Below are 9721 nucleotides of genomic sequence, written 5' to 3'. Positions count from 1 at the left end.
GCCCCCCTACACAGGGTCTAGGGCGAGGCCCTGAGAAGTTTTTTTTTAGGACCTACCTATGGTTTTGTGCATGGATTTCGCACATGGTTTTGGGCATGATGATTTTCTGCCCATGGTATTTTGTAGATCTGGTCAAGGGAACTACGGTTATGTTCTATACAAGGTTAATGGATTGGGGTTTATGGATGCTTCAGCATGTATATATATGTATTGTAACATTGAAAGGAATATAATGAAAAATTAATTTTGGTAGTCCCGATTTTGGGATCCAAAGGAAAATATATATGCATATTTTTTTTATGTTTTATGCTCTTTCCATTGCTTATTTTCTGTTTTTAAGAATTCGTTTGCAGGTAATTTATGTACAGATTTAAAATCTACACCAAAGACCAAACTAAGTGGTGCCTCTGAGGTATCTCAACACATGTTTAGCTACCTTCCAATAGAGTTTGGTTGGCTTAACGATTTCTTGAATTAGTTTGTTAAATACAAAACATATTTCTGATTGTGTGTTCACCAAATACATAAGTGAACCCACAATCTGCTTGCAAAATAGTAGCCTCCACTACTTCACCTGAAGTAGCATCTGCCTTCTTCCAATTCTTTGCTAGAGGAGTATCCATGGGTTTGTTGGTCTCAAAGCGAAACATCTTCAGTATCTCATTGGCATACTTACCCTAAGAGACAAATCGTTCCTCGTCTCCCTGCCATACTTCCATACCAAGGAAATAATGCATGAGCCCCAGGTCCTTCATCTCAAATTCTCTTGCAAGATCCTCTTTGTAAGATTTTACCATCTTCTCATCACCTATTAGAATTAAATCATCGACACATAATTCTATAATCAACAATTTACGTTCAACCACAATATGGTAAACGTTTTCATTTTCTTCACTTTTGGTGAAGGCCAACCTGGTGAAATAGATTTCAATTCTGATGTACCAATCACGGGGTGCTTGTTTCAATCCATACACTACTCGTTTGAGTCTGCACACATATTACTCTCTGTTGAAGGTCTCAAATCCTTCTGATTGCTCAATGTACATCTCTTCCTCAATCACTCCATTGAGGAATGTTGTCTTCACATCCATCTGATGTATCTTCCATCCCATCTACGTTGAAAGTGTTAGAATAGATCTGATTGAAGAGGATCTTGCTATTGGAGCAAAGATCTCCTCTTAATAAATTCCCTCCACTTGAGAGAACCCTTCGGCAAGAAATTTGTCCTTGTGTTTCTCCACACTCCCATTTGTTACTTGATTTAGCTTGTAAATCCATCTAGAAGCCACCATTGACTTGTATGTTGGTCTTGGAACCACTTCCGCAACAATGCTTCAGATAATGGAGTCATACTCCTCTACCATGGCATCAACCCGTATTGGTTGTTGCATTGCTTCCTCAAATGAGGATGGCTCAATCTCTAAACTCTCGCCCATCAGAGCCATGTAGCTAGTGTACTAATCTCATGGCATCCTCTTCCTATGTTGTGATGTGGGTGCTCCCACATTCTCTTTAGCATCATGCTTCAATCTGTCAGACTCTCTAGTATGTTTCCTCCCATCTCCGAAAGTCTCTACATGAGTGGTTGCTTCCACTCTCTGCTCCTTTGCATGTGGCTACTCCAAATCATCCTGAGGTTCTTTCTTTGAAGCTAAAATCTCCACATCTGCATGTAACTTAAGCTCCCTCTCAAGGGAACAACTCATGGCCTTCTCTTCATTGAAATTCACATCTCTAATAACCACTTTCATCCTGTGAAATGGTAGGTACACCCGATAGTTATGAGGTGTATCAGTGTACCCCACAAATATGTCCAACTTAGTTGTTGGCTCTAGCTTTTTCCTTGCATCCTTGGTAACATGATAGTGAACTAATGAACCAAAGAGCCTGAAGTGTGCCACATATGGTTTCTTACCTGACTCAAGCTTCTTTTGGTGTACTCATCCCAAGAATCTGATGAGGACTCTTGTTTTGCACATATACAGTTGTGTTGCATGCTTCAGCCCTCAAGTGCAATAGTAGCCCCTGATCATGTAACATGGCCCGTGCAGCTCCCATAATACTTTTATTCTTCCTTTCAACCACCCCATTCTTTTGTGGGTTATGGGGTGTTATTATCTCCTGTCAAATGGCTTCTGATGCACAAAAGTTCTTGAATTCATTCGACACATATTCTCCATTGTTGTCACTCCTAAGAGTCTTCACTGTCCTGCTAGTGTCTTTCTCAACAAGTGCTTTAACTTCACAAAATTTAGAGAACGTTTGATCTCTCTTCTATATGAATAAAATCCAACACTTATGTGAGAAATCACCTACAAATATTACATAATACATGTGCTTGGTCACAGAGGTTGTCAAGAATGGTCCACACACATCTGAGTGAACTCTTTCAAGGATTGCTTGCACTCAATTGTCGCTATAGTGAAAGGTGACTTTGGTGTACTTCCCCAATGTACACCCTTTGCATGTATCTCTCTGCTCTAGTGCACCCTTGGGAAGTCTTGTATAAATCTATTGCATGATCTTCAAAGATTTGTGGTGCAAGTGACCCAATCTTCTATGCCACAACTCACAGATGTCTTGGCTCTGCACCTTCTCTTCTTTTGTGCTCAAAGTGACACAGTCTTCTACATCCAATTTGTAGAGGTTCTTCACCCGAACCCCGATCCGCTTCACATGTCCTGAGGCTATGTGACAAAGGAAATCCTTTCCTTTGCCAAATATAACATTGCAGCCATGGTCCTCCAACATAGTAACTGAAACCAAATCCTTCTTCAGACCAGGAACATACATGACATAATTGTAATGTGAGAGGAGAACCAGACTCACTCTGAAAAGTAATAGTATTGATGCCATTTGTGCTATACCTTCCATCATATCCCATTTCGATGTGCATCTAGAGGTCCTCCTCCTCCATGTCATTGAATAATTGTTTGTTGTCGGTCATATGGAATGAGGCTCCACTATGTAGACACCACACGCTACCCATGACCGATGTCACCATGCAAACGATGAGGGTGAAATCCAACTTGAATTGTGAAGCAATAGCTTCATCTTCCACTCCTCCTGGGGGCTTCTTTCCATCCTTCTTGTGTGAACACTTCATGGCATAGTGTCCCAACGCATGATAGTGAAAACGTTTAATCTTCGACAAGTCCTTCTTCTTGCCACCCTGACTAGAATCTGATTTAGAATGGGGTGACTTCCCTTTCCCTTTCTTTGCCTTTCCAGCTAAGGCACAATTCTTCTCATCATCATGCTTGGATGAGGATCCATATCTGGTGTTCCGTTGAATCTCTTCTTGCACCAAGTCGAACCACAAATGCTCCCACTCTGGTACCTTCTCCCTCCCATTTATCGAATCCTAGTAGCTGTGGAAACTCTTGGGATGGCCTAGAAGTGCTAGGCTGAACAAATCATCTTTAGCAACTGCCACACCAACACTTCTAAGCTCATATTTACATTGGGTGAACTTGGTCAAGTACTTTGGTATTATGTCGCCCTTTGATGAGCCTCATCATTGGGTAATTATATGGGCCTTAATTCACCTCCTAGCTTAGTCAAACCAACTTTTCTCACAACTTATTACATTTTTTATTATATTTTGTTTAATGAGATGAGTTAGAGTGGGATATTATGCCTAGTGGATTAATATGCATTGAATGCGGGTTTGGAAGAAAAAATCAAGGAATTTTGGCAAAGACTAAGGTTTGAAACTCAAATGGGACAAGGGAGAGAGATTGTAGGAGGTAAATCCTCCTCATTTACTCCTTCCCCATTCGAATATTCCTCCATTAATCCCACCAACTCGAAGTGCAAGTAGCCAAGTCATGAAGATTAGAAGGCAGTCGAGCAAGTGATAGACAAAGAGTAGTTCATCTCGAGTTTGGGAGCTGAGCCTCCCTAAATTTAAGGAAGTCGTTGGAGACTTCAATTGTATAAGTAGAGAGGCCTAGAGCCTCATTAGGATTCAAATTTTTGTTGTAAAACTCTAACTATTTTTGAGCTCCAGACTTGTGGAAGACTTTTTGATGTAATTTTCTATTTTGGTAATAAGAATGAGTTTGTTCTTGATTCAGTACTGAGTTAACTCAGAGGGCTGAAGCTCTTGGGTTAGGGCCCAACCCTAGCAGCAAAGGCTCCTCTTCTTGTATCTTTATGCTTAGCTTAGTTTCATAGATTCATGGTTAAACTGTTTTTAGAAGTATTTCATTGCAAGTAGTGTAGATTTGATTAATTGTTTATTAGTTTGCTTCCATTTGTGCCTTACTTCAGTAGCAGGTTAGAAGGGATAAAAGAGGCTCCACAAAGCTGTCAGTAGGTGTCTTGGCCTCACTTCTTCCTTCTGGGATCATGATTTGAGGAAAAGACCCTTATGCAGCCCAAAAAGACATATTTCCATTTCTCTCATGATATTTAGAGGTTGTTGTACTTAAACTAGAATTTGATCAGTTTTGCAAAGTAGGATTTCATTTCCATCTCTTCTATATCAATTCTTGCAGCAGATCTCATCCATGATTCCATTTTATTCAGCAAGTTCTTCATGCATAAGGTAGACAGTTAGTTCATTAAATTCTTCTTTTCTATCTCATGAGAATTCTTCTTGTTACATGACTTTTTGGAAATTACACATGTGTGATGCAGAGTAGGTACTTCAGAAGTAGACAAAAATCTCATAACTAGCAACCACCTTCCAATTTCATCCACCCATAGGCATTCCTTGTTTTCATCAAAACCTTCACCAATTTCATCATTTTACATGGAAATTTCCTCAAGCATTTTGAGCGAATCCAACCATCTCCTAAACTTGGTTTTGGGTTCTAAGTGATCCTAGGCCTCTTCTCACTCCATTCCACCCATCAACCACCTTCCCTAAGCTTTCCATCACCTCCAACACCCATCGTTTTTCTCACGACTGCATCCTGTAGAAATACAGGGAATCCTGTAGGTTTCTAGTACATCCTATAGGTTTTCCTGTAGTGGCCTGTTTTGAGGCCGAATTGAGGGAAAACCTCTAGGAAGCCTCCCAAGGTCACCCAAGGGTCCCCAAAACCTTCCAACCATCTCCTGAACCTTCCATCCATCCATCAGCATCCCTAAACCACCTACCACATCACCAAAAGAGATTAGTTTGCACACTTGATTTTTCATGAAAAGCATAAAAAGACAAAACAGATTTATTACAGTCCTCTACATGCCTAATAGTTGTGTTTGATGTTTTCAACTTCCATGCTTAGGATAGTAGCATTTTGTTCATGTTAATTTAGCATCATTGCAAAGTATAGCTCTTAGTAGTTAATTAGGAAATGGTGTGCCTTAGCATTGAATTTCAGTCTTTTTCATTATTGCAGTAGATCAGTTCTATCTTAGAGTATATTTCTATTTCTTTCATCAAGGAACCAAGCTTCTTCTGAACCCATAGAAGTCTGGCTTGAAAACCCTATTGGTCTTTCGCCAGCTGAACAGTGACAAAAGGTGGAACCATCAGTTTTACTTGTGTATACGACACTATCACCTCCAAGTTTGTACGAACCCCGGGTTGATAAAGTAAAGCTGGTAGCCCAAGAGTTGCAGCATTATTTCTGCAATATTGGTGCCCATCACTTTTTGGCGCCGTTGCCGGGGAGGTGTCTGAGTAATATGTGATTACTGCTTTCTTTCTTCTACTTCTTGTTTCTACTATTCTGCCATTAGTTTCATTTCTGCAAAAGTAATTTAGTTTTCTTTTCATTCTGCATTCTTTGCTTTCCTTTCCATTATGCAAGTTAGATTTCAATTCAGCAATTAGTTTTTCATTCAGTTAGTAATTTTCATTCAATCTACAATTTCAGATTCTGTAAAGCACTTTCAAAATTTGAAAAAATCACAAAACCAAACCAAAAACGTTTCCTTTCATGCCTCGTAGGAATAGGGATAACTTAGGGAAATTTTTGCCAAATACCCCCACTGCATCCAACAACCAACCTTCCCTCTTCTTCGGTGGTTTTGAACTGGAGGAACCCTTAGGTGAGCAACCATACATATTTGAAGAACCTACAGGGGAAGAAGAAGAACCCATTCCTACCGAGCCAATGGCTTAAAACAGATGACAGAGGGAATAGAGAGAGAGTCAAGGGTGCCTTCCCCATCAAGGAAACCAATGGAGACACTAGGATGAAAAATATAAGCCCCGGTGCCCTTCCTCGTTTCCATGGCCTGACCACAGAAGATCCTGGCACTTTCCTATTTGAGTTTGTTGTTATATATCGAACCTATGACTACACAGATGATGAATAGAAGTCGAAACTATTTCCATCTACTCTCAAGGATGCATCTTTGCACTGGTTCATGGGTTTACCTTGGGATAGCATCACAACTTGGGCTCATATGCAGCAAGCCTTCAACAACAAGTATCAAGACTACTATAGGTCTAAGGATACTAAGGAAGAAATTTTTAGGATGACCTTAGGTAATCATGAATCCCTAGAGGATTATGAAGAAAGGTTCTAGCTTAGTTACAAAAGGACCAGGTGCACACTTGACCCTAAGTCACTGAAGTTGGTCCTGCTTAGAGGAGTAAGGGAAGAGCTTTTGGATACCATACACTTGTTAGTAGGAGGATATATATACAAGTTACCCTATGAGAATATCACGGATGTCTTTAGAAACCATTCTAGGGCAGCTAGGAAAAAGGGTAGGGGAAGTCAACCTATGGTTAGTACATCCTCTTCCAATTCATCCATCAAGGGTGAAATTGGAAACATGCTGGAAGATTTCAAGAGTGAGATGTTGCAAACCCTTGCCTTACAGATGGACACTATGAACATTAGGAGAAAGCAGGAGGAAGCAGAGAGAGCCTTCGCCAGTTTCTGTCCTAGATGCACTAGGAGGCACCCTAGGAATGAATGTCCATTGAATTCCATTGAAATTTGATCAGTCTATGAAGAAAACCACTCCACAGACAAATGCCCTTATTTTCCTGGACTCAAAGTTGTATATCAAGGAGTTGAAGGGGTCACTGAGTAGTTGTGCTACATAAACCAAAGGAGACCTCATGGGCCTAAGCCATAATAGTAGGGCATGCAAGGGTAATCCCATGCATATTACAACCCCAACCAGACCACAACCATACCTTCTTGGGGACCCCCTGCTCATCCTTCTTGGTTTACACCTCCTCCTTGGTCCTTTGCATCTCAATATCATTCCCAGCCAGCTATCTAGTCATTTCAAGCATATGCTCCACCACAACCTCAGTGGAATGCACTGCCCCAAGGGTGGAGGCCCCAGTACAACAATGTTCCAGCTTTATTTCCTTCACCACCTGCCCAACCACAGTCATTAAACTCTGCTCCACCTAAACAACCCTAGATGTCTGCCCAACCAAATCAAAACTAGAACAATAGATAGGCACAACAGGTATACAGTGGAGAGACATCATATCCAGCTTATGTTGTGGAGATACAGGAAATTAACCTGAGAACTGGGAGAGTTCTCCTGGATAACCAACCTCCACCTCCACCTAAGGAGGTTGAATAACAAAGAGATGAAATCATTCTTAAAGTAAATCCACCCTTTCCTGAGAGATTAACTCAAATACTCTAGCCTACCCCAGAAGAGACTGGACTTCTGGAAGAATTGAAAAACCTATGTGTCAAGATTCCACTTCTCTAAGCCATCAAGGATGTACCTATTTACAACAAGTTGATTAAGGAGAAGTGTTTCAAGCATCCAGGGAGATGAAAAAGAGATTCCCCTACCATTAATGTCATTGGACAACTATCTGACTTAATGCTGGGGTAGGTAATCTGTCCAAAGTATTTGGACCCTCGAAGCCCTATAGTAGATGTGCACATAAATGACACCATTGTCCCACACACTTTGATCGATCTTGGGGATGCCATTAATGTGGTGACCAAGGACACCGTGCTCAAGCTCAACCTCCAAGGTTCATTGAGAAAGACCACAATAGTTTTGCAACTTGTAGACCGCTCCACAGTGACCCCTGAGGGGATTATGGAGGATTTGATGGTCCCCATTGACTCTTGGGAAAACCCTGCAGATTTTCTAGTTCTCCAGCCTAAGGCTAAGCTTACTGGTTACCCTCTCATCCTTGGGAGGCCCTGGTTGGCCACTGTCGATGCTTACATCAGCTGCAGAGTTGGGAATATGACCATGAGGAATGGGCATATGTCCAAGTAGTTAGTCCTATACCCTCCTACTCGGCCATCTCTAGAGCATGATTTACCTTTATGGCTGGAAGAGGAGGAAGAAGATGAAGTTTATACTGCCCAACTGTATACCTTAGAAACAACCATCGGAGGAGGACAACAGGATGAAGACGATTTGATTGAACACCTACTCCAAAGTCGAACTCCTAGTACATTGGCCTTAGAAGAAGTAGTAAAGGAAACCTAGAAAAACCATCCAATTGATCTGTACTTGGCCAATTCCAATCCTCTCCGTGTCAAAACCATAGAATTCGACCCTGAGAAAACTTTGAAAATCAATCCATCTCTTTCTATTCTCTAAGAGGAGAAGTTGTACAACATGCTAAAGGAACATTTGGATGCCTTCGCTTGGAGTTACAAAGAAATGAAGGGAGTACACCCCTTAGTGTGTACTCACCATATTCATATCAAGGTTGCAAGCCAGTCTGGCAACCCCAAAGGAGGGTGAATCTAGCTCTTAAAGATATAGTCAAAGAAGAACTGCAAAAATTGCTAGATGCAAGATTCATTTATCCTATCTCCAACAGTGAGTGGGTCTTCCCTTTGGTGTTAGTTCCTAATAAAAATGGTAAGTGGATTATTTGTGTTGATTACAGGGAGTTGAACAAAGCCATAAAGAAGGACCATTTCCCTCTACCTTTCATCGACCAAGTGGTAGATGGCCTGGCAGGGAAAAAGTTTTTCTCTTTCCTAGATGGATTCAGTGAGTACAACCAAATCCAAATAGCCCGAAAGACCAGGACAAAACCACCTTCACTTGTCCTTGGGGCACTTTTGCCTATATGGTCCTTCCTTTTGGCCTATGCAATGCTCCTGCCACTTTTCAGAGAATAGTCTTGAGTATCTTTGCTGAATTGGTCCATGATGCGGTATAAATCTATGTGGATGATTTCACACCTTATGGTGGTGATTTCAAGGAAGGTTTGTCCAACTTACGTAAGGTATTGCACAAATGCATTGAGATGAACTTGTCTCTCAGTCCCGAGAAATCTGAATTCTTGATGACTGAAGGGACTATACTAGGTCATTCAATATCTCAACAAGCACTGCAGGTGGACCCCAACAAAATAGCTATCATCCAAAGGGTCCCACCTCCTCAAAAGAAAAGAGATGTCAAAAGTTTCCTAGGGTTAGTTGGATACTACTGAAGGTTCATAAAGGACTTCAGCAAGTTGGCCTCTCCTTTATTTGGGTTGTTGGCCAAGGACTCTGAGTTTATATGGTCAAAAAGTTGTCAAGAGGCCTTGGACATCCTGAAGAACAAGTTAACCACTGCCCCGATTCTCTGAGGCCCAAATTGGGCCCTTCCTTTTCACATTCATGTTGATGCCTCACACAAAGCCATAGGAGCAGCCCTAGGTCAGATAGATGAAAATTTGCCTTATGCCATTTACTTTATCAGTAAGAATCTGTCAAAGGCCGAACTGAACTACACAGTGACCGAAAAGGAGCTCCTGGCTGTTGTGCATTCATTGAACAAATTTAGGCATTATATTACATGCTATCAAACATTT

The sequence above is a fragment of the Pinus tabuliformis genome, chromosome 4_2, assembly GCF_031772625.1.
Source record: "Pinus tabuliformis cultivar Carrire ecotype Pingquan chromosome 4_2, CPIR1, whole genome shotgun sequence".
NCBI lineage: Eukaryota > Viridiplantae > Streptophyta > Pinopsida > Pinales > Pinaceae > Pinus > Pinus tabuliformis.
Note: the sequence above shows the minus strand (reverse complement) of the source record.